The sequence below is a fragment of the Danio rerio genome, chromosome 1, assembly GCF_049306965.1.
Source record: "Danio rerio strain Tuebingen ecotype United States chromosome 1, GRCz12tu, whole genome shotgun sequence".
In the NCBI taxonomy this organism is placed as follows: domain Eukaryota; kingdom Metazoa; phylum Chordata; class Actinopteri; order Cypriniformes; family Danionidae; genus Danio; species Danio rerio.
This window is the reverse complement of record NC_133176.1, coordinates 41,107,501-41,135,303: the sequence shown is the minus strand read 5'-3', so window position 1 is coordinate 41,135,303 and position 27,803 is coordinate 41,107,501. Positions and strand designations below refer to the sequence as shown.

Here is a 27,803-nt window from a genome sequence, read left to right as displayed (position 1 = left end):
AATATCATGTTCAACCAACAGGATATTTTTGTTTGCTGAACAAAAAATATCATGTTCAACCAACAGGATATTTTTGTTTGCTGAACAAAAAATATCATGTTCAACCAACAGGATATTTTTGTTTGCTGAACAAAAAATATCATGTTCAACCAACAGGATATTTTTGTTTGCTGAACAAAAAATGTCATGTTCACCCAACAAGATATTTTTGTTTGCTGAACAAATATTATCATGTTTACTCAACAAGATCTTTTGTTTGCTGAACAAAAATTTTCACGTTTATTCAACAAGATCTTTTGTTTACTGAACAAAAATTTTCATGTTTATTCAACAAGATCTTTTGTTTACTGAACAAAAATGATTATGTTTACCCAACAAGATTTTTTTAGTTTACTGAACAAAATAAAACAAACTGATTCATTATGCATTTACTATTAATTTTTAGGATTCAAATTAAATACACAAGAATAGTCAATTCACTTTTTTTTTATTTTTAACTGTGTTCAAATCACAATCCAAAACATTTGCATACAAAATCAGCATTTGACATTAGCCGTGTTCAGCATTGGGCTAGTTTGTACACAACGAGTACTGAATGTTTCCAGATTTGAAAAGATTGTACACTGCCTCAACATAAAATAACTGGCAACCTTACTAAAACCAAGCTATTAGTGTGTCTAAACACTCAAACCAGGTGAATATGCAATCATCTAATCAGAGTAAACCCTAAAAGCCACTCCATTCATACAGTCTTTAAAGTGTACTGCACTTTTGTCAACAAAGTACATAAAGTCCAAAAACAGACCTCAAAACATTGAAACAGTGGCACATTAGGAAGTGGTCACGGGTCAGTTGCCGTTACTGTGTGGAGTTTCAATGTTCTCCCTGCGTTCACGTGGGTTTCCTTTGGGTTCTCCGGTTTCCCCCACAGTCCAAAGACGTGTGGCACAGGTGAATTGGGTAGGCTAAAATTGTCCATAGTGTATGTGTGAATGAGTGTGTATGGATGTTTTCCAGAGAAGGGTTGCAGCCGGAAGGGCATACGCTGCGTAAAACAAGTTCATTGCGCTGTGGCGACCCCAGATTAATAAAGGGACTAAGCCGAAAAGAAAATGAATGAATGAATGAACTGAACTCTCGCAGATCATGTGCCACCAACCTCCATAAAACATGCTGAATCACTTAAAAAGTATATTTGAGTTCTTTTGGGTGTTCCATATTCAGTCTATACAAGAGGCTGAACAAGTAAGCGAAGGCTGCAGGCAGATGTGTGATATCCTGAAGTACTATGGCCTCCTCCAAGATTTTAGCGAGGTTCATCACATATTGCAGGGATGCAGAAGTGCCATTATCATCTTCCACCACAGTGAAGATTCCAATCCTTTAATCTCTGGTGCTGTGGTCTTCAGGGTCCGTGTCCTTATAGGAGATTAAGTAATGGGAAAATTAATTGATGTGTAATATTAACTAGATTCTTAAAGTTTGAGAACAAACTTTGAGGCTGGCTTGTGAAAGCCTGACGGTAATAGTTTATTTAAACAGTTTTAAAAAGTATGAAAAGATAGATAGATAGATAGATAGATAGATAGATAGATAGATAGATAGATAGATAGATAGATAGATAGATAGATAGATAGATAGATGGATAGATGGATAGATAGATAGATAGAATTAGCATGTTGTTAGCATGATTCTAGCATGAATTAGCATGTTGTTAGCATGATTCTAGCATGATTTAGCATGTTGTTAGCATGATTCTAGCATGATTTAGCATGTTGTTAGCACGATTCTAGCATGAATTAGCATGTTACTAGCATGATTCTAGCATGAATTAGCATGTTGTTAGCATAATTCTAGCATGAATTAGCATGTTACTAGCATGTTTCTAGTATGAATTAGCATGTTACTAGCACGATTCTAGCATGAATTAGCATGTTACTAGCATGATTCTAGCATGAATTAGCATGTACCTAGCATGATTTTAACATGAATTAGCATGTTACTAGCATGATTTTAGCATGAATTAGCACGATTCTAGCATGAATTAGCATGTTGTTAGCATGATTCTAGCATGAATTAGCATGTTACTAGCATGATTCTAGCATGAATTATCATGTTGTTAGCATGATTCTAGCATGAATTAGTATGTTACTAGCATGATTCTAGCATGAATTAGCATGTTACTAGCATGATTCTAGCATGAATTAGCATGTTGCTAGCACGATTCTAGCATGAATAAGCATTTGACTAGCATGATTCGAGCATGAATTAGCATGTGACTAGCATGATTCTAGCATGAATTAGCATGTTGTTAGCATGATTCTAGCATGAATTAGCATGTTACTAGCATGATTCTAGCATGAATTAGCATGTTACTAGCATGATTCTAGCATGAATTAGCATGTTACTAGCATGATTCTAGCACGAATTAGCATGTTGTTAGCATGATTCTAGCATGAATTAGCATGTTACTAGCATGATTCTAGCATGAATTATCATGTTGTTAGCATGATTCTAGCATGAATTAGTATGTTACTAGCATGATTCTAGCATGAATTAGCATGTTACTAGCATGATTCCAGCATGAATTAGCATGTTGTTAGCACGATTCTAGCATGAATAAGCATTTGACTAGCATGATTCGAGCATGAATTAGCATGTGAATAGCATGATTCTAGCATGAATTAGCATGTTGTTAGCATGATTCTAGCATGAATTAGCATGTTACTAGCATGATTCTAGCATGAATTAGCATGTTACTAGCATGATTCTAGCATGAATTAGCATGTTGTTAGCATGATTCTAACATGAATTAGCATGCTACTAGCATGATTCTAGCACGAATTAGCATGTTGTTAGCATGATTCTAGCATGAATTAGCATGTTACTAGCATGATTCTAGCATGAATTAGCATGTTGTTAGCATGATTCTAGCATGAATTAGCATGTTGTTAGCATGATTCTAGTATGAATTAGCATGTGACTGGCATGATTCTAGCATGAATTAGCATGTGACTAGCATGATTCTAGCATGAATTAGCATGTAACTAGCATGATTCTAGCATGAATTAGCATGTTGTTAGCATGATGGATAGATAGATAGAGGTAGATAGATAGATAGATAGATAGATAGATAGATAGATAGATAGATAGATAGATAGATAGATAGATAGATAGATAGATAGATAGATAGATAGATAGATAGATAGATAGATAGATAGATAGATAGATAGATAGATAGATGGTGTGTGAGCATGAGTCAAACAAGCCAACCCCCGCCTCTCTATGATGTTCTGATGCTGAGATATAGCTGCTGTTATATCGTTGCTAGGTGAGTCTGTTTTGTTGCTATGGAGTTGATTGACAGCTTAGACTGATGATGTATCAAAGCTTCTTGCCAGTATGAACAGTTAAAAACAACCCCCATGTCTCTATCACACTGCAGCATGACAATATCAGTCTGAACCTCTTTAATGGCAGTCTATGGGACAGTTGCTAGGGTGCAGTATCTGGTTGTTAGGGTGTGGCTAAAAAGTTAAAAGGCCATCAGTGATTGGCTGCTGGCTAGACTGAGTTAAATGAGCTCAATCATTAGTCTGTAGGACAGTCTGATGCAGAGTTATGAGCTCACAAAGTTTGATCCCATGTAAAGTCAATGAGAGTCTTTTGCAATGGAAGTCTATGGGACGGTTTCTAGGGTCCAAAAGTGGTTGCTAGGGCGTGGCCAGAAAGTTTAAAGGTGATCAGTCATTGGCAGTTTGATAGTCTGAGTTAAATGAGCCCAGTTAGAAGTCTGTGTGACATTCTGATGCGGAGTTATGAGGTCACAAAGTTTGATCCAATGTTACGTCTATGGGATTTTTCCGACGGTCCCGGGACGTTTTTCGGAAAACCGAAAGTCGGATCAGTCGGAAAGGATATAGCAACTCGAGTCAGAATAGTTCGGAGGTCTGACCCGAGTTTGATGGTCATAGCTTGAAAGGTCTAGGTGGAGATAGAGTTTAATTTTTAGTCTCAGAAGAAGAATAATAATATTAATAAAAATAATAATAAGTTTAATAGGATAACAGTAGTCTGGCTTGCTACACAAGCCAGCCTAATTACTACTTATTAATGTTATTACTATTATGCAAAGAAAATAAAAACATGTAATACTTTCGTACATACAAACAGTAACACTTTGAATAGTCTATAATATATAATAATTGAACAATATATTGACAACTTTTTAATATTTAGCAATTTTTTAAACTTTTATTTTACATAAAATTGCAAAGATTTACTTTTATTTGATACAGTTTCAATTGTGAAAGTTGTTTATTGTCCTGTTTAGAATATAACTGAGCCTTTAATTGTCATTCATAAGGGATTTATAAAGCATAAATAGTCCTCACTTTAGATTAGGTCACAACTGGATGAAGTTAAGCTCATAAAGCATATACTAACATACAAAGTAACTATTATTACATACCTTAATATTAGGATATTTAAATGTTAATTTGAATAGTTTATTAATCGTGTACTTAAGCATTCTGAATGATCTTAAAAACACCAACTATTCTTAAATAACTGGTTTGTAAATAATGCAATACTTAAATTAGTAATACAAATGAATCATTAAAGTTAAAAAAAATACAATCATTGAGCACTTCATGTAGAGTTATGCTTAACAGAAAATAAATTAACTATTCGCTAATACTAAATAAATTATTTATAGCGTGCAGTTATTAAAAGTGTTACCAAGCAGACTAATAAATGTAGAATAGGGTATGAAACTTACCAGACATATCTTGAGAAAGCAAGCAGAATTTTTACGAAGAAAAATTGGCAATCCCTCAAGAGCTGCTCTTTCTCGATCGGTGACAATATCAGTGACCTAAAGGAAAGTCATTTACAAAGGGTGTTTTACAATCTTATTGTTTTGTAAGTAAAAATGTACTTAGTACATTTAAATGAGCATAGTATTTTATTCATGCTGTTGAAAAAACACATGGCTTTATTTTTAAAAAAGAATTTTGTGGTTTCCATACAATGGAATTTGATAATGGTTGTGTTGGCAAATTTAGAAAAATGTTTAGTTTCATGTGACAATTACTTTGAGTTAAAAACTACAGCTATTATTTTCTATTTTCCTCTTTGAATGTATTCATTTGAAATGGTCACTCAAAACAAGTGAAACATCTGTTATTTATCTTACTTCCATCTCACAATCAAAACACAACTTGACACAATTAAAATTAATGCAAAAGGGCTGGACAATTAAATTGTTGCAATTACGTTTTATTAGACTGTATTACCTGAGCATGAAATTCTTGACAGGACAAAATATGTTGCACATGTTAAAAACATCAGACGGGTGTATAAGAAAAAAAAAATCTTAATGAGTACCTGCTCATCCATCTTGTTTAAAGTTGTATCCATCTCTGGACCCATTGAATCCCTTCTTTTCTGTAGAGTTTCAGGAGAGGTGCTGTATATTTATCAAGTCACTCGATTAACTGTCTCAGGAGATCTACATTACAGATCTGAGAAAACTCTGTGCAGATCTACAATATACAAAAAAACATACATATTAATTTTTACACATAATATATATATATATATATATATATATATATATATATATATATATATATATATATATATATATATATATATATATATGTAAATGTAAATATTTAAATGTTCAAATGCTGAATACAGATGTATTTTGAATTACCTATAATAATAATGTTGTTTGTTATTTTTAGCATTATCATTACTACCTTGAATGAAACCAAAGCAATTGCAATATAGTGACTTACCTCTTCCTTAAAGTCCAGGTTATCTCTCTCTAATTTCTTCCTGGCTAAATCTCAACAACTTCTTTTGGGCAAAGAGAAAAGGTTTCTTGCATCTGCTGGTGAATGACCGTCAAATTTCACTGATGATAGCAAGTCTCACCTCCTCAAGGAAATCTTGCATTGAATTATGTCATTGTCAATATTTCAGTCCTTTTGAGCAAAAAGAAAGAAAAATATATATTTAGCCCTTTATATTTTTTATGTAAATAAAAGCTAGCTGACTGTTAAAGCAAGTTGGTCTGAATATGATAGACATTTAGTCGAGCTAACAAATCAAGCAATGAATTACATGAAAATCACACGATTTACACACAAATTACACAGTTAAACACGCCACCGTTTGTTCCACTGGCTCTGGTTCGAAGGGAAAAAAGGTTATGATGTGCGCAATGCTGACAGCAATCTAGATAAACAGGACATAATGTTATATTTGACTTGGATACCTGATCTGGTATGTTATATGATACTCATTGTATTAATCGTGAGTTATTAAAGCAAATGACTCGATTGAAATCGCTATTTGTTTCAAATACATTCACTCTAAACTTTTATTGATGTAAATAGCCAAAACCAAGTGCACGAAACAAGTAACTCACGGCTAAATTATAACAAATAGTTCCGTATTAGGATACACGCGCACATCAAAGCCAACATATCAAATAATATAACGTTAGATGACAACAAAAAAAGACATACATACCTATGATTTAGCAGAAACGTCGTTGGCCTGCTCTTAACTAGGGATGGCTGACGTGAAACTGATGTTTTGACACAGTGTCGAGATCCCGAAGCGCAAGTGTTTCGAATCACTGCACCGAAGCATGATCCGAAGCACTCAAGTCACGTGACTAAAGTGTTTCGAAACACCTAGTCACGTGACTAAAGCGATTCAAAGCATCGATCAGCTTAGAAACGTTTCGAGACCTGGTGAATCCTAATTTGACTGCCAAGGTCTCCAAATTGTCTCTGTCTCAAATGGCTTAGAGCACTGTGGGGTTGCTTATTGATTCTATGCTTAGCATGATGTTTTGGGTTCGAATCCCGACTTCGAAATCATGGTTTTATGTATTTTAATCATGTTTCTGTTTTGTGTAGCCTAAATAGGATACAGCTACAGTTACGCCATCAATTTAGCATCATTTTTGTAACACTGTAAAACAATAATAAATATTTTTACAGTATGGTTGGGTTTAGGGTTTGGGTAGACATTAATAAAATACAATAAATGGGAAATTTAATGAATAATATAAATAATTCTTGATAACTTCAGGCCACCGTTTTTGATCTAGCAACAACCCTGTTTTAAGACAAAAACAAGACATATTTATTCACAAATTGTTTATTCGGATATCAGACCAATGTTGAAACAAAACGATACAAGAGCAAAGCATTACCAACTGGTATTAAAGCATTTTAAAACAACTGCTACTGACTGGCTTCGAAACCTACTACTCCTGCATGGATGTCTGACACCTTAACCACTGTACTATGTTACTTGAAGAATTCCACTTTCACAAAGTGGGCTTTAATCCCTCAATTTGTTCAATCGTTCTTTGCTGAAGCTGTTTCAGTGCAATATATAAAAAAAATGACCACTAAATGTCACTGTAGAGTGAGGTTTCGAAACGTTTCGAAGCTTCGACACATTTGCTTCGACTGTTTCAGTGTTTCACGAAGCCTCGCTTTGCCCACCACTACTCTTAACCGCTCTATCACGGTCTCTCACATCATTAATACACTGGTAAAATAGATCGGGCAGTCAGATGGGTAGCACATCGCACAAAAACATGTATACAATTATATACAATCGATTATGAAAACGATTGACACGTAGCTCCGCAGAAAGAAAGATGGTTCGTTTTGTCGCGCGCACGTGACAGGTACCCCCTGCAGTGAGCTATGGAAGTAAATTGCGCATGCGCCAGAAGCTTATAAGGCGCATGCGCCAACAAGAAGGGCACGCATCAACGCAAAACTAAGAATTTTGTATTAGTTCAACGAAATATTTTAAGTTTTTCACATTGAAGCACCATATTTGTTGAACAAACTAACTATTATTTGTCAGCATTTCAAATGAAAATATTTAAATTCAGTTAACTTATTAATCTTTGTTCAGAGGACTTTTTGAAAGTTGGCGTTTTTACAGTGTATCGGAAAAAAAAATATATATATATAATATATATATATATATATATATATATATATATATATATATATATATATATATATATATATATATATATATATATATATATATATATAGCTAAAGAGGCAAATAAATTTGTCCTTAAAATGCTGTTAATAAAATTGAAAACAGCTTTTATTCTAGCTGAAATAAAACAAATAAGACTTTTTCCTGAAGAAAAATTTTATCAGATACACTGTGAAAGTTTCCTTGCTCTGTTAAACATCATTTGGGAATTCAAAGGGGGGCTAATAATTCTGACTTCAACTGTACATATATATATATATATATATATATATATATATATATATATATATATATATATATATATATATATATATATTTGAAACTAGCTAAATTTAAATTATAATATAAATGCAGTTTTTTTTAAATACAATAAAAAAAAAACAAAAAAATCTTACTGTAAAGGATGATAAATAAACCATATTAACAATGTGCAAAAATGAAGGGATGATCACATGCACATGGTTAACATTAGGCCCTATAATAATCTGTTCAAAGTATGTTTAAAGCAAAAGCGAAACCTGCGACCGCTGTGGCTGGTAGGAGTGTCTATCTAACCCACCACAGCTGAAATCTACCCACATTTGGCTGGATGACAGGTCTTAATATCAAACTCCTTGTGCAATCATACAAGAACTGAACATGAAATACAGTATTAAAGCATTTAAACTATGTTATGTTTCATTAGTAAGCATTTACAAACACATTACCTCATACTTGAACCAATGTGAAGAAAAACCTGAATGAACTGTCAGCCTCTCTTGTCAATGCTGAAATTCAGGCTCAATTTAACTTCTAGAAAAACTCTCACCGATCCAAAAGATCAGCCAATATACTGTACATGCCAGAGACGTCTATGTAAAATTAACAGCAGCTGAAAACTGGAATTTGTCTTAATCACTGCCAACAGCCCGTGAAGATCGCGCTTGGTGCCAAGTCTCATAAACATCTGTTGAAACTGAATTAATTTCTCCACAGAAAAAAAGAAAGACGCAACGAAAGAATTCTAAACACATGCTTGTCTAATTTCCTTATTTTATTATTTTTTTTTAAATGAGAGCAAACTCTGACCTGCACTACAAGCAGGCAAGAATCCAAAGCAGGCGTGAAATATTACATGTGGTGCTGTCAAAAAGTAACATTTGGCACTGCGCACATGAGAGACAGCAAGATGTGAGGCGAGAGACTGCCAAATAAAGCCCCGGGGTATAAAACTCCGTCAGCGAAGTGCTCGTGCCATAATCACGTCACTGTTGCGACGTCCTCACGATAACAGAGAGAGAGAGAGAAAGACCGCAGGGTTTTCGTCCTGCAAGTAATGAGGTCACATCTTCCTGTTATGCCCCAATCGAATCTCCTTTAAGACGAGAAGGTGGGGGTTAGGGGGGATTATGACATAATTAAAAAATAATCCTCAATGGCAAGAGACAGATAAGAATGCTGTGGAAAACATATTTTCAGTAATGTGCAGTGGGACTGGATGACAGGAAAGCTGATGAAATATCGCATCAAAGAGTCTGGGAAAATGTGTGAGTACAAAGTGACACACACATGACACATGCTTTTTAGTATCACCTTTTGGTACACTGCAAAAAATAAAAAATAAAAATCCATAAATTAAGAGTTTTCTGTATTTTATGATTGTTGTTTTTAATATTAATTATGCTATCAATTATGATATGTATATATATATATATATATATATATATATATATATATATATATATATATATATATATATATATATATATATATATATACTATAATCTATATCTATAATATAATCTATAATCATTTATAATGCAATATAAATGTTAATTACATTTATATTATGTAAGGGGAAACAATGTTGTCTAAACACTTGATTTTAAATACTTTGGCTTTCAACAGTACATTCATGATTTGAGGTAAAATATCCCAAAGCCACAAGAACAGTGTTGTATATTTTGCTCAAGTACTAAGATTTTCCCAAATGTTTGGAAAACAAAAATTTCATATTCAGAGAATTAAGCAATGATGGCTAGTAACACTAGCCATATCATTGTGTCATCATGCTAATGACATTACCCTGAGAAACAGAGAAACAGAAAAGGTTCTTTAGTCTGTTGTGTGTTTTATTATGCATAAAGCAGCATCAACAGAACCATAACATTTTTTAGTATGAAAAATGTTTGAAAATTTCATATTGTGCTCCTAATTTGTAAGGAAAAATAGCAATTCTATCAAAATGTGTTAAGTAACAGATTAATTCCTTAGATGGGTTTTAACCGTGTGCAAATGGTCAATAACCATTTTCTTGTTACTGAAGCATTTCCGTTTTTTCAATAATAAATTATTTCATTTAAATAGTGAAAGTGCCATGGTGTGATTGCAATTTACAAAGACTCTAAATGGTTTAATGCATGCTACATCAAAAACACACCCCTAACTCATTAAGAGAATAAGAGCAACCTAGAATGCGCTTGGTGCACTGACTCTTTAAAATAGCAAAAGTGTATTCGGATCAGTCCTTAGTGCCTTTGTGCCACTTCAGACCTTGAAATTAGATTGTTAAAATACAGCCCTTTGTGTTCCACATATTTAAAAAGCATGAATAAATGAAAACGTATAATATAGATGTAATTCGTATATAAAATACTACCCTTATTTAACAGACATTATAAAAGTCCAATTTTAAAATCAGCTATAAGTAAATAACAAGATAAAATGTTTATAAATAATTTAATATGCAAAAATTTACATTTACATTTAGTCATTTAGCAGACGCTTTTATCCAAAGCAACTTACATATTAGGACAAGGAAGCAATTTACACAACTATAAGAGCAACAATGAATAAGTGCTATAGGCAAGTTTCAGGTCTAAAGTCTAAGAAAGAAAGCGTTAGTAATTATTTATTTATTTATTTATTTATTCATTTTTTTGAGTACAGTTATAAAACTTTCAATCAAAAAGAATGTAGTGAGTACTTGCATGTAGATTTTAGGAGGTGTGTTTTCAAAGGCTGGACTGTTTTTACTTTGACTTGCCATATTACAAATGAAATGCTTGTGCTGGAACAACATAAAAATAGCAAATGACAAAGATTCAATAAAGTAGATGCATCTGCAGTATAAAAGAAAACTTTCACAATATTACTTTGGGAACTGTCTAACCTGCATTACACCATCTTATAGAAAGAAAGAAAGAAAGAAAGAAAGAAAGAAAGAAAGAAAGAAAGAAAGAAAGAAAGAAAAAAGGAAAGAAAGAAAGAAAGAAAGAAAGAAAGAAAGAAAGAAAGAAAGAAAGAAAGAAAGAAAGAAAGAAAGAAAGAAAGAAAGAAAGAAAGCATTTGGTTCAGCAGCCGGATAATCACAGTCCCATATCAAGTCACAGACAGAACATAGAAAAAAATAGGAACGTGTAGAGGGAGAATTTGCCACAGTTTTGCCTCAGCTCGAGTTGCTATTCTGGCCATTTTCCTTAACGCTCCATTCATGCCTGCTGCATGCCTCTGCGAGTGGGAGAGATGCTGCTCACGGTTCATTGGCCAAACCGGACAGGCCTTTTGCAGTGTGAAGAGGCCCACAGCAAAACAAAAAACAACCACAGCTATGATTACCCACAGAGGAGCGCTAGACAACACACAGTTTGCCATGACGGCTACAGGACACTTGTGTTACGCTCCAGTTTCCCGCCTCTGTCAGCAAATATCTACCTGCCACACTCAATTATAGCCACTGTATGTTAGCGCAGGCAGTGCACACATCTCTGCACACTGGATAAAAACAGCAAAAAAAAACAACATCTTAGATCCACACTTGGGACACTCATCAATTCGCATGTAGCTCCTCACGCTAGCGCAATTATCCTTGACATCCGCTGGGGGAAAACAAACCTTTCAAGGTCTGTTTAAGTACAATCACAGCACCTAATTGAATATGTCAAGACTGACGGATGGCAGTCGGCAGATGAATGGAAAACATGAGGGAGTCAACCCAGACAATGTGACTCTCCTTGTGTTTTCATACACGTGTGAGTAACGTGTTTGGTTTAGCTCAGTCATCCCTTGCGATCGCTGCTGCCCGACCATGGTGTTTATTTGCGGAGAGACGGCTTTGCTGTGGGCAAAACATTTTACATTATTTATATCTCTAGCATCAGATAGATAGTAAATATTTGTTGAGAATACACATTAATGAACAGCCCAATCTATCCGGAGGGCTCGTCCACGCTTAAGTCTGATGAAATGCGTAACATCAAAAATAAATAATAAATAACTGATAAAAGCCTCTTGGAAATCTATAATCTTATTCTCAAGTTGTGAACAGAGTGTTATAATCAAATTATAACAAATCTGTCTATGTGACCGCACCGAATTCTGCGAATGTTAAAATCCCAAACGGATCCTTTATGATGTGGCAGTCTGCAGGCAGGAAAACTCACAACTCATCAGCGCTGAGCTCAGAGTAAATTACTGTGAATATGCCGTTTCATTGTGGGCATCCGAAATGCAATGACATTTCCTATCCTGGCCTAGCTCGAAATGAATGCTCTCCTTCAGCTATCTTTTTTTTTTTTTGTTGCCTCCTGTAGCGAACACACCAGCATTTATCCTGAGATTACAGGGGGAGAAGGAGATCCAAGCTCTGGGGTTTGGACCAGGATGGTTTCAGAAGATTGTTTTGTGGATTGTTCAGGAACAACGGAGCTGCAATTCCCATAGGGTAACGGATGGCTTTGCTTAAATTCACAAAGCCTAGGATGAAAAAAAAGAGGTTCTGCACCTTTGACAACGGCCTGTTGTATAGGTAACAATCTGCAAAATATCTTTTAAACCCATGCTGATTTGCTTGAAAGGGTGAAATGTATGAAAGTGTGCATGAACACAACAGATTTACCCTATCCAGGACTCACAGCCCAGAATTAAGCATGGTTATAATCCAAATAAATATTTAGTGCTCAGGGCTGATAGTGGAAAAAATTCCTGAGCCTGAACTTTTTTCCTTGCCCCTGAGGTGAGTAGGGGTGGGGGTACTATGTATGCAACGCACTTTTGACACATAACTTGTGGGCCCCTGGGCCCAAATATATTAACAGCCTATGTGTAACCCTGATCATCATTATTGTCAAGTGGCTCTTTTTAGACACATGCCAGTAATTTCAGTGACACATGCCAGTGTCAGTGATCTTGTGACATGTGCCAGTAGGTGTCAGTATAAGCACGTTATAAGCACATTAATCTTATAAGTCACTTTGCTTTAATATTTAAAAATCATTAGGCGAATGACACCTGTTATCTTACATGCATATATGTTATGAGTTTTCAACATGCATTTTATTATAACTTTTTAAAGGATATTATTTAAAATACCTTAAAATGAAAATAAGTTAAATAATAAAATAAATGAATTAATTAAAAACATAGAGAAGTCCATATTGTAGGGAACAAAGGAACTGCCAGCATGCAATAATATACAGTACAACAGATAAGTGTAACCCCTCCCATACATAAGCATGCCACAATAAATTTGACTGACATGTACTGTCAAATTACTATATTACGTACGGAAGAATGACTACGAATACATAAAATAAATGCGTTTAAATTAAAACATCGTGGAGTAGCTCAGCAAATAAACTAACTTGCGACGCGATAAATTAGGTTAAAAGTCGCGTAATGATTAAATATGGTTTTGCTCGTGTTAATTAATGTCATAAGCTTCGCCGGGTGTCGATGTCACTGCAGTGACATGCAGCGCGACACTCTGAGTGACACAGGTCACTACACATGCCACTAGCGAGTGACACATGACAGTGGAAAAACGGACGTGCCACCGGAAGTGTCACTACACTCAGTGGCATGTGCCAATGTCATCTGTACGTCAAATGTCGTGTCACTCCATGTTAAAACTGCTACTGTGAATCCGCGTTCAAGCGCACACAATAAGCTAAAACTCGCCCCAAGCACCGGCAAAAACAAATAACAATGAATGTGTCGAGGAAAGAGTAAGGACATATAATTATTTATTAATAAACTTATTCTGAGTCAGTGTCGCAAAGATCCTGTCTGGCAATCTCCTCTTGGACTCGCCTTTAGAAATTCATCTTTACGGATTACATGAAGGAGTTTTTTTGTTTTCGATTTGTTTTATTTCGTTAAGTAATAATTTAAAGCTTTCTATAAATATATTTATTATGTCTGTGAGGCATATACATTTTGCTTCATTTTGTTAAGCGCTCTTGTTCAAAAACCAGATGACAGAAAGCGCATAATTTTGGTTTTCTTTATTTTATAAAAACGCTGTAACGTTTTTTGATGTATTACTCGTACTTTGTGAGCAAAAATGACGGATAACTTTAAATTGCTCCCACTGAAAAAATGCAAGTGATTGCTCTGGCGCCTCGATGTCCAGCAAGCTTTTTATAAGCAAACTATGCGCCTAATAGCACACATTCTTTAACGTTTAAGCTACCATTGTTTTATACATGAACTGTTTTATATCTTTTATTTTAGGCAAGTCGTGATGATCTGAGAAGGCAAACTGATCAAACAGACAATGATGGTCTTCCGCTGGGCGCTGTTCGTTAAAAAAAACTTATTTTTAACGAATAAAAAATGCTCCAAACGTTTTTCTAAATAAGCTGAATAAAAAACGAAACTAAATATAAACACTTTGCCATTAGGCTACATACAAAACTGAACTATTTCATAGCTGAAACACTAAGTTGTTTAAGGTGAAGGGGGAAATATATTTTTGTCCCGTCTATTGCTTCACCGTTATTTCGAGAATAAACCCAGCGTAAATATGCAGATGTCATTCCCACAACATATCAGCGTATATGTGCCGAAAACGAAAGTTTCATACAAATTCTGAATGGATTATAGCTTGGAAAGTGCAAAGCACGCTCCTCTTATTATCACTAAAAAGCGTCACTAATCTTAGTTCATAGAGATCTCACAAAGATCCGTTATAATTTATAAAGCTCTCTAAATTACACAATTAATCTTTTATTTATGGCGTCTACACTCAAAAGATGATTCACGAGCACACAAAATGGCACTTAATAAAAACCAATCCGGCGCTTTCAGCAGTGAGTGAATTCTGTGAATCTAGAGAAATGACAGATCAATATCTGTGAACCTGATTATTTTTCCTCCACAGCCACAGTACGCCGGAAATCCGGCGTGGTGCCGGAACGCTATCACCCCTGAGTGCTGTTTTATTAAAGGTGCCATATATGAAAATCTGGATATATCTAGGTATGCAGTAACAATGGAAAATACAGTATTGTGAGATTCAAATATGGTTACCACATTCTGTGAGTGAAATCTCCAGCTGAAAATCAGACTAATTGGAGTAATTCACCAGCTCTGACAAACCCCACACTGGATCATTAATATGCATGCAGCAGACAGCAATTGATTGGCCACAACATTTCCTAGTGATACTACAATAATGATATTTTTCACTTATTTTAAAGCATATCTAAGCTTGAATTAACCATACAACACTATACAATACATAGGCTAGCATATGCCAGGCAACGGGTAACAATTTTTCTTTTGAAATAGATATCCAGTTAAAGCACAATGCATCCCAGCATTATGGTTATATTATAAGCTTAATTTTATTATTATTAGACATTCATGGACATAATGGGCTTTAAACAAGCATATATTTTTTCTTTCTGTAGGCTGTTTGACCTGTATGCGTTTGAAAGAGAAATCAACAGTGAAAAATGAACACTACACTTTGCAAAATGTGCAAAAATATATATAAAAAAGTCAGCAACAAAAAAATAGTAAAATAAACATTAGAAAAATACACAACTTACATATTCAAAATGAAAACACTAAAATAAATGTACAAAAATTTGTTTGTGTATTTTCGTTTGGTCACACTTTATTTTGATGGTCCGTTTGTTGCATTGCATCTACATGTCAGCTAATTCTCATTAGATTATAAGCCGACTATTAGGTTGGAGTTTGGGTTAGGGCTGGTGTAAGTTGACATGTTGTGCGATAATGTATGAGATCATGTGATCCCGAAGTGTATAAAAAGAGCAACATGCTGTGATGAATACTGTCTGATGAAAGGCCAGTGTGCTTGAAACATTACATGCTTTGTGTTAGCCTTTTTTAATTTAATAAACAGATATTTTCTGGAGCTCTGGTGTGTTGCTGCCTTTTTGAATAAATTGCTTAAGTGAAAGGATGCCAGTAAATATTGAAAACTGCTTTAAGGTGAGGATTGATATTAATCAACTTAACTAATGATTATTAGTTAATGCCTATTAAACAATTAAAAGGATTAGATGAAAATAATATCAAGAATAATGGGGAAAAAAACATCTTGATGGCAAAACAGCTATTGACTAATACTGTATTAATTTGTTTTTTAAGTTAAATCATTGTTTAACTGAATGCATATGTGTGTTAGCTCTGCTGCCCAACCATGGTGTTTATTTGTGGAGAGACAGCTTTGCTGTGGGCAAAACATTTTACTTTAAATCTCCAGCATCTGATATAGTAAATATTTGCTGAGAATACACATTAATGAACTTCTATTGTGTTTATTTATTTTTGATTCTATATGGTGGCAGCTTTTCCCCAACATTCTTCAAAATATCTTAACAATGTAAACAAATGTTCAAAAACAACTTGAGTGTGAGTAAACAGTGAGCAGATTTTCATTTGTGCGTGAACTATCCTTTTAAGTAAAGTCCTTATTATATATCCTTATATATCCTCCTTATATAAAAATTGGTTAAATGAATGATTCAATGGCTCATTCATAAATATTCAGAGAAATAAGAAACAGAAAGTGCTGCTGGACTGTTATATCAGTATGTTCCAACATTTCAAAGAACTAATAGATTTTTACTTTCACCTTGACAATGTCAAAATAACCTACATGTGTAGCTTTATGCGGACACATACTTCAGGGCTCAGGATGTTTTTTTCCTTAATTTAATGCTGCTGGAAAACCATAATTTGATGTAAAGCTGTTACAATTGATGTTGTAACAAAATAAAGAGCAGTGTTTTAATGTTTCCCTCTTTAATCTTCGCATTTGGCCCCGAGACTCAGACAACCATCGGCCCACGCTTGTACCAGCTTAAATTAAATTTGTCATTTTGCAGACAGTTTTATCTGAAGAGACAGTAAGCCAATTGCAGAGACGTTCTTTCAGGAGCAATTTTAGGCAAAGTGTTTTGCTCAGAACCGCCACAATAACAGAGCAAATGTGTGACCGCACTCTGTTCTCCCTCAAGCAGCACTGGTATATTTCATATATATTAATACTGTGATTCAGCAAGGATCCATTCAATTTATCAAAGTGGCAGTAAAGGCATTTATAATGTCACAAAAGAGTCATATTTCAAATAAATGCTGCTAGTTTAAACTGTGCATTTATTCAAAATAAAAATAAATAAATAAATAAATAAAAAAATATATATATATATATATATATATATATATATATATATATATATATATATATATATATATATATATATATATAGTAATGTCTATCTTTCATAGTAATGCGCTTACTCAAGTAGAAAACATAAGATTATTTGATAATATTATTTTTAATTATTTTAATTGTTTGCACTGATTTTATTAGCATTTGTAAGAGTGTTTAAGAGTCTTTTTGCTGGCTTTTGTCATCTTATAATGATATAGTTTGTTTATTTCACCAACCTTCAAGAAAGTATGATATAATATTATGCTGGAAAGTCAGATTTGAGAGGAGGTAAACTGATATTACTGCACATGCATGATTCAGTGAATCAAACACAAACAGTACATGACAGCCTGCTGTAACTGAACTAAACTTGAACAACTGCAGCGTGGGTAAACCAAGGGTTTAATTAAGAAGATCTGGCGAAATGTAAGTTTAATTCATAACAGAAAGTTGTAATTAAATTTGAATAAGTGAATCATACTTCAGTTGGGTTGCAAAACATAGTTGTAAGAAACTTTTCAGATCATGGTGATGTTTTAACTGACTGAAATTATGACCGCTGACTACATATTTTTGATATCTTGAGTACAAGATTGTCAAAAAAAATTTGGTTTGCATTAAAGATCCAAACTTCCCGTTGAGTTTTTATTATATAATATTTATTCCGATGACTTTGAATCTTTCACCTAACAAATATCCTAATTTACAAAAAACAAACAAAAAACTAAAACTAACACTGGAACTAATAAAAACTAAACTAAAAATAAGCAATTTTTACTATATAAACACTAAAACTATTAAATTTACCCATCTAAAACCTAATTAAAACTAACTAAATTTAAAAAAGTCAAAACTAAATAAAAACTAAAACTAAAGAAAAATCCAAAACTATTATAACCTTGACTGATCCATGCTCATTATTTATTTATTGATTGATTAACCGATTGATTGTGATTTAAAGAATATATTCTATAAGAAACAAAATATACAGTAAAAATAAGCACAGATAATAGTGTAATGTACATAATCCCTTTGAAATCAAGTAAATTAAGGCTAAGCTCAAAATCCTGTAACATCTCTGAAACCTTTCCACTGCACTACAATTTTTTTTTTTTTTTTTGCAATAGAAATTGTTTGCATTTTTATAGAAGCATATTTTATATGGTAGCATGGTCACTTTCAAAAATGTTTCATAAGACATGCTTCCATCTGAATCAGTGCTATGCTGCAAGCTTCTGCATAATCTGACCTCTCTTAACACATCCATAAATGCAACAACTTCATGGTTACATTGTTATGGTAAACGTTCAAGCACTCAAGGCCAACTGTCAGCCACACACAAAGTCTAATTTGTTTCCCCTAGTATTCTTTACAAGATTCGACACATAATGAATGGTCTCTTCCTAGGATATAATGAGATGCGAAAAAATGGCAGCAAAACACGACACTGACACCCCGTGAAGCAAACAAGTCAATCATAAGGATTTCAAAATTACTACGAGTGCATAGACTTAGCATACTTTAAATGATCGCACTGTGCTCAACTGTTTATCCCCATTACTGAATAATCATTTGCATTTTACAAGTTCACAAATGCATTTTACCTGCCAAGATAGCTATAGGTTCACATTTCATCTTTTTGCTGACGAAATAAATTGCAAATAAGACATATTTTACTGAGTGACCAGAGGTGAGACACACACACACGCACGCACGCAGCACGCACGCACGCACGCACGCACGCACGCACGCACACACACACACACACACACACACACACACACACACACACACACACACACTCACACACACTCACACACACATTTTGTTCAGGCAGAAAGTACTTTGATTCCTTTTAGGTCTTTGTTATGCCAATAAAAATCTTTTTCCAAAAGGCATGCTGTTTATATTGTTGTGTACCAACTGAACTAAAGGGTTTTCAAAGAATTGTTTGTCCACTTTTCAGAGAAGGCCCTGAATAAAGCCTGTTTTTGAAATAGTCTCTCTTGAGAGCAAATCGAATGTACAAACTGTACACTTCCTCAAACTCCCAGGTGTTTCATGATAATCTTTTCATAACTACTCACTGCATAAAATGGATGAAACATTAGTTCAAGATAGAGCATGTTAAAATACTCGAGTTGCACGTAAATGTCATTTATTGGGTCTAATTAAGATGAATGCCTCGAGCATTAGGCCTTCATCAGGATGATCACGAAAATCAGAATGATCATGAAAGCTTAATGCCATTCTTGGAACTGGACTGAAATCATCCACTTGAAATTCCATATAGACAGAGCTTATATTACCCAAAGATACATGTACTCTTATTATGCATGTAAAGTTTGAAGAAGCAGAATGGTTTGGCACAGATGAGACTGCCCTCAAAGAAAAAGACGAGAAGATGATGAATGCAATGCATTACTGTAAGGCGCTCTACTCTTATTAATAATGTAAAATCAATAAAATATTAAAGTTAGTGTGATTAAGACTGCAAAATGTTCATTTGTATGCATGCTCTTTTGATTGATTTTCATGTACTTTTAAAAATACAATTTTTTCATGGCATCTTGATTCTACAAAGAACCTTAATCATCAGGGAACCCATTAAAAGGATTGTTTCGAATATGACAATTTATTCACTATTCACTCATCCTCAAGTGGTTCCAAAACTTCTTCTATGATACACTAAAGAAGATATTTTGCAGAAAGTTGAAAACCTGTAATACTAAACCAAATACTAGTCATGATGCTGCCCATTAAATTCACTACAGGTTTCAGAAGTACTTATAATAGATCTTCATTTGCGAATGTGACTGAGAAATCCCTGATGCTGTTTGGCTATTCATATTAATAAGCTCTACACAAATTCAAAACAGATACAAAAAACACCCTCAATTGTACGCATATATAAGGCTGCATGATAAATTGAAATAAAATAAAAATTGAGACTCAGAAAAAGCTGTGATTCTCATGTACATCTTGTCAGGGAAGGATGGCTCTGTGTTCAAATTCAAGGGCAGATTCTTCTATTATTTTAAAATAACGGATAAACATGCAACTACAGAATCATCTTATAGTAGCAAAACACAAACCCATACAAACTGAAGACCATTCTGTTTGATTTTAACCAATGGGTTGATTAAAAAGTCTGCAAATCTCTTGCTTGGGACTGAACTATGGCTCTGTGTAGTAAACGCTGCTCCATCTGAAAGAATTTGCTAGGGATTTAGGCCATACTCACACTAGGTACAGTTGCCTCGAACCGGGCCAAAGCACGCTTGTCCCCCCTCCCGTCTCCCCCGACGGCCCGCGCTCACACCATATCGGGCCTCGGCACGCTTACGTCATCGCTGCTGCGCTGTTCAGAAGCGCTCTCTATGGCAAGCCTTTTTAGCATTTAAATCTTTGTTCTCACTCCATAAATATATTTAGAGATATCTCTAATTATATTTTGACTAGTCATAATTATAATTCGACTAGTCAGAATAACAATTAGAGATATCTACAATTGCAATTGTACTAGTACGAAATCAGATTGGAGATATCTGCAAATATAGTATGACTAGTCATATTCCTCCATTGACTTCCATTGAAAAATATTTGCAGATATCTCTGAGTTTTGACTAGTCACAATTGTAATTAGATATATCTCTAACTGAGTTTTTACTAGTCATACATTTGGAGATGTCTTTAATTCGTCATATTTAGAGATATTTACAAATATATTTGAAGATATCTTTAATTAATTTACTAATAGTCGAATTACAGTTGTAGATATCTTGAATTGGATTTTTGACGAGTCAAAACTCAGTTAGAGATATCTGCAAATATTTTTCAATGGAAGTCAATGGAGGAATATGACTAGTCATAATATATTTGCAGATATCTCCAATCTGATTTCGTACTAGTACAATTGTAATTGCAGATATCTCTAATTGTCATTCTGACAAGTCGAATTATAATAATGATCGCTTTCAGTTTCGGGCTTTGGCGCGTTTCGCGCTCACACACAAGTGTACCGCGCCAAAGCCCAAGTGTACCGCGCTCAGGCACACCTCTTCCAACCGGGCCAGGGCCGGCCAAGTGAACCGTGCTTGAGCCCGATTCAGCGCACTCACACTTCTCAAACGATCCGGGAAACGGGCCTGGGCACGGTACGGATGGCATAGTGTGAGTAGGCCCTTACAGTTGATTACAGAGCCGGCTTTACTGACAATTTGCACATGCCCTCAAATAATCATGCAGTGCTGAGCACATACAACAAACACATTCAACTTACACAGCATTGTTTTGGATGTTTGATACATTCGTCAAACATTTACACCATAAAATCACATTTTATCTTTAGCGATGATCTTAAAAATTACAGCGTGAACCCTAAAACTGATTCCTGATTACACACAACACAACAAGATTCCAGCAATTCGTCACAATCACAGATGGTTATGACAAAAACTAATTTTAACATAGTTACTATATTTCTAAGTAAGTAGGTAATGTGTATTTATATATCACATTTATTGTGTATGACCATACACACAAAGCCCTTCTCAATCAAGAGGTGGGGTCTCTTCACACCACCACCAGTGTGCAGCATGCACTTGGATGATGCGACAGCAGCCACAGGACAATGGCGCCAGTGCGCTCACCACAAACCAGTGGAAAGACAGTGATAGAATCAATTCGGTGGATGGGGATGATTGGGAGGCCATGATGGGTAAGGGTTGATGAGGACAATTTGGCCAGGACACCGGGGTTATACCTCTTCTCTTTATTAGAAGTGCCATGGGATTTTTAATGATCACAGAGAGTCAGGACGTCAGTTTAATGTCTCATCTTCTTCTTGTCGGTTTAATCCCTTATTAATCGGGGGTCGCCACAGCGGAATGAACCGCCAACTTATCGAGCAAGTTTTTACACAGCAGATGCCCTACCAGCCGCAACCCATTTCTGGGAAATATCTGCACACACACACACTCATACACTACGGACAATTTAGCCTGCCCAATTCACCTGTACCACATGTCTTTGGACTGTGGGGGAAACCGGAGCACCCTGAGGAAACCCACGCGAAGGCAGGGAGAACATGCAAACTCCACACAGAAACGCCAACTGAGTCGAGGTTCGAACCAGCGAATCAGCGACCTTATTGCTGTGAGGCTACAGCACTACCTACTGCGCCACTGCCTCACCCTAATTTCTCATCTGAAAGAGGGTATTCACTGAGGGTATAGCGTCCCCTACACTATACTGGGGCGTTAGGACTCACACACACCGCATGTTGAGCACCTCCTGCTGGCCTCACTAACACCACTTCCAGTAGCAACCTAGTTTTCCCATGTGGTTTCCTATCCAGATATTGACCAGGCTCAGCCCTGCTTAGCTTCAGTGAGTAACTGATCTTTGGGCTGCAGGGTGATATGGCTGTGAAATCATATATAGCTATGCATATATAGCTATTATAATGTGCTGCAGTGCCACATAGCACATTGTTAGGACATGTAAAGATTATTAAATTAAAACCAAGAGAACTTAACTAGAAAAACATGGTTTTATTAAGAACCTAAAGCTACCTTGGTCAACCCACAATTGTGTTTCTTTCCTGAGAACTGCATTTTACAAACACACAGTTAGGTAAATTACAGGGTTCCCAATCTTATCAATCAAATATCCTGACTTTCACTGACTAAAAAATTAAATTTACATGCTTCAAAATCAACTGAAAAACAAAGGGCTGCTGTGTTTTGCATAATATTAAAATGTATTTATCTTGGATATCATTTGTCATTATTTATTAGCCATTATGAGAACAGCAATGGATAATTTACCTCAGATTTTCAAAATAAACAAAAAGAAACAAGAGCAGCCTTTGAAGTAGTCATTTTATAGCCAAAGCTCTTGTAAGTTACATTTCCCTGACATGTTTGCCTTAGTGAATACAGCTTAGTGACTGCATTTGACTTAAGGGACTGCCAGTTGATGAGTGGAAAAAGATCAAAATAGCCTAACAATAACAAAATGTCGGAAACAATGTGATTAAAAAAACAGTGCAAACACACATCAATTGATAAATAGAATGAAAAATGTTAAGCAACAAACAAAGGTCTCTGATAATCCATGACTTGGACAAAAATAATATACAATTCCCTGACTTTCAATGAATTCATGACCCATGGGAACCCTGAAAACAGATCACACATTTAAAGTTCAAAACATTTACCAAAGCGCTCAATGGAAACATCAACACTTGATGAAAGTTTTTGACAGTTCATTACTTAAAGCAATATGACCCAGATCCTCTCAGGACTCATATTACAGTTTTCCATCACAAGCAAATGTGAATGTAACTCTTTATTAGACTAGCACTCTATCATTACAATCTAAACTAAGTATCACATAAACATACTGTTCATCTTTCTCTTCTCAATACAATATATTTCACAGTGACTATATTTTTAAACCTAATATGATGGTTTACAGTGTAAAAAAAAAAAAAAAAAAAAAAAAAAAAAAAACAAGACTAACGTCAACACATGGATCACTCAAAGAAACAATGGCCTCAGGAAATGAATACATTTTCGAGCGGCGCACCTGTCATTGTAAATACAATCAGCCTTTCAAAACGGTGTCTAACAACGTCTGCTTCAACAAACACCATTTAGCTTTCCACCCAAGCAAGCTTGACATTGTTCGCCTATACGTTGCTTCTCACAAAATTCCCACCCACATACAAACATGAAATCAGAATAAACAAAATGGTCTCTCGAGAGAAGACAGGCAGCTCTGTGCTTTTCATTGGCGTGTCAGACAGACTGGGCACGGTTTATGTGGTTTCATCCTGTTTTTATGCGCTTTGAACTTCTCGCAGAGATGCACTTTCCACCTTGCAGCCTTTTCTTTTAACGTATCCCTTGCAAAGCAGTAAAGTAGACCTTCAGAACCAATAAAACCGTCACTTGCGCTGCTGAATATGGATTTGTTTGAATATGGATTCTTTCGTTGACTCAGCCTGAGCAGCGAAGGCGGTCTGTGTGGATGGATCGATATAAACTACTGTGTGCATAAAACAAGTATTTATGATCATTACCGCATGGCTTGCGTGGGTAGAAGTCGGCTAAAAGTAAAACAGATACTCACCTCCTCCTCCTCCCCCCCATTTCACAAACCTTCTCTTTATTTCTCAGCTTCTCTATAAGCTCATTTCTTAGAAGCGAGTGAACTCTTAAGCAGTTATTGGCTTGGGCCTTCATAATGCCAGCAATCCTGAGTGAATCACCAGTGCTTTCTCACGAATGGGAACGTTAGCAGGTGGCCACAGACGACAGCTTATATCTCATCACAGAGACCTTTTGCAGACTATTTGCAGCAATTTATCTGCAGTTGAATTTTAATTTATCATGGCCCTCCATCACAAAGTGAAGCAGACGTCACTTCATCGGAGAAGAGGCTGAAATTGCAGCTCTGATTGAATGCACTGATTATTTATTCTTTTTTTTATGTGTATGATGTTTAAATATCATTCTCCACACAGATAGACCTGGAGAGACGATAACATCATTTCGCATTTCCAGTAGGTGTGACTGCAGACACACGCTCACGCATTTACCTCATGTGATCAAAACAGCATGATAAAAAAATTAATCATCTCTGTCGGATGCTGCCGATGAGAATGTTTGCATACATTTGCCTCAGCCCTGTGAATGCATGTCAGTGTGTGAAGAAAAGAGTGGGAGATTGTGGTTTAGTGCTATTGGAGATCAAAATGAGAAATCATTATTAAATACTTGCTTTTTTTCTGGAAAATTGTCTTCTTAAGAAGAAGAAGAAGAAGAAGAAGAAGAAGAAGAAGAAGAAGAAGAATTCCTTACATTTTTATCATGTTTTCCGGACACTCAAAGTGCTTTGCACATTGGGGGAAAATCCTCAACCACCACCAGTGTGCAGCATCCACATGGATGATGCGACGGCAGTCATATTGTGTCAGGCTGCACACCACACACCAGCTTAATGGTAGAGAGGAGACAGAGTGATGAAGCCAATTATGATTTGGGGATGGTTAGGAGGCCATGATGGACAGACCAGCGGGCAAATTTGGCCAGGATGCTGGGGTTAAACCCTTACTTTTTTTTAAATGACATCCTGGAATTTTTAATGACCACAGAGGTTTAATGTCTCATTCCAAAGGTGGGAGAGAAGAAAGGGAAGATCTTGATCGTTCAAAATTTAAAGTAATTTTTGTTGTGGCTATACTATGCTAGTAGAGTAAAATAATAACCCTTTATTTTGTGAAAAACACAATAGAGCCTTTTCAGATTTCCGCAACTCAGGTTCATTTTAAAAATGTACCACTATATACATTTCTGGATAGCACCAAATATGTCCCTGGAGATTTTTTTCATGGATCCACCAGAGGCTGCTGTGTACGTCTTTTCAGATCTCAAATTTCTCTTGTGAGTTTCATTTGTGCCTGCTGTTCCTAAATAAATCCACCAGAGGCTGTTGATTAACTGACCAATCGACTGACCCACCCTCCTCCTCCTCTAAACCCAACCAATAGTTTTTTCAAAAGCACCAATTGAACCACCCACCATTTTCCATAAACCCAATCAATAGTGTTTTCAAAAGCACTGATTGACCCCCCACCCTCTTTCCAAAACCAAACCGGCAGTTTTAAAAAGCAATCCAGATAAACAAAAGCCCTTGTCTAATTTTTCCACGTTTTCAGATTTTGCCACATTCTCATCCTATAATTTACTGGTTATATTATTTATTGGCTTCTGTGTTTGTCTTACCCGCTTTCCAATATCGTTCTTCACCAGATTTGAACTCAGTCGTTGTGGTCAATTCCTTTCTGCATTTTAAGTCTGGCGAAGTACATGGCGAGCTAACTGCACAAACTGGAAAACTGCGGGAAAGCCGCCCATACAGAGGTAAACAGTCAGATGGTAAGCGCAAAAAGGAACGGCGTCATACCACCAAATAGAATTCATTTTAAAGACAAAATGCAACCATACATACTTCTGGTTACATCATTTGCGATCTCCAGAAATGTTTATAGGGTTTCATTGAGCATGAGCCTGTGTTGCAACTCCGAGTTTCTTAACAGAGGAAGTTGTTATAGTTTGGAAAAATGGAGAAAGCAGCAAATTGGATAGTACAACAAATACTTTCTGTATTGCTCAAACAACAAAGAAAAAAAATCCACAATAGTGTTTTCATAACTTAAAAAAAAAGAAAGAGAAAAAAGTCAGAGGAGAAAACACATTTACAAATTTGTCAAATGTACTGTCCCACCAATAGACGCTGCATTAGGAAAAGTAATTTCATGCTATGATGATATAATGCAAAGTATGTCGCTGTCAATTTAGAATGACTTCAGAAGACCAGAGCAATCTGACTATTATTCAGAGGATGATATTGTGTAACATGCAAGTTATTGATTCTTACATTAGTTACAGTAGTTAGACAGGAAGACATCTAACCATGTCCTCTAGAAATGGTTTTGCGATCTTGTTAAAGAAAGGAAAATAATATATATATATATATATATATATATATATATACATATATATATATATATATATATATATATATATATATATATATATATATATATATATATATATATATATCGTCACAGCATCACGTGGCATGAAAAAAATTCACCAAGGGGGGTAAGTGAAAGTATTTAAAACTTACAGTAAGTTGAATAGAATAACATCAAAAGCAGGGATGTGTCTAAAAAAAACTTTTTTAATTTCTCATTGAAATTTTACATACAATTTGTTTCAGAATCTACTGTAACTAATTAAATGCTTTCAAAATGACTCTTTTGCTCAACTTATGACTACTTAAAGATGCAGTGTGTAAGTTTGACACCCAGTGGTTGAACTAGGTATTGCATGCCTGGTTCAAAACACACGCAAACGCAGGTTGCCATATTGGGCACTATTCTGTGCTTCTGAATGGCTTTATTTAAATTTCTGCCATGTTTCATCTGGTGCACACAGCCAAATTGCTGAAATTTAATTGGCTAAACTGGCTTTGCATTTATTAAATGACCAAAATAATGACAGACACGTAACGGACATTTCCAAAGCTTTGGTCTTCAGCATTATTTTTCAGATAAACAAGAATATTCACTCAGCATGTTTCTTAAAAATCTGCAAACATATTATGATGTTTTTAGGCTTTAGAAGAGATAAGAATGTACATACAGCACATTTAAAGCAAAACTAAGAAGTCACCTTGAAACTTAGAAAACTGTGCATCTTTCTATAATTCTTCATTGTAG

The 27,803-nt window shown here is 35.2% G+C and overlaps 1 protein-coding gene and 1 long non-coding RNA gene across 8 annotated transcripts in view; both read right to left on the bottom strand.

Moving 5' to 3' along the window:
* The window catches only part of galntl6 (polypeptide N-acetylgalactosaminyltransferase like 6), a 727,623-nt gene that overhangs the window by 113,322 nt on the left and 586,498 nt on the right, over nucleotides 1-27,803 (bottom strand). The window lies entirely within an intron of this gene.
* On the bottom strand, nucleotides 471-5,993 carry LOC137495280 (uncharacterized). The gene is made up of 4 exons (XR_011015199.2): nucleotides 5,805-5,993; nucleotides 5,389-5,546; nucleotides 4,781-4,876; nucleotides 471-1,419 (listed from the first exon to the last, which is right to left on the bottom strand). It is a non-coding gene; the product is annotated as an uncharacterized lncRNA (long non-coding RNA).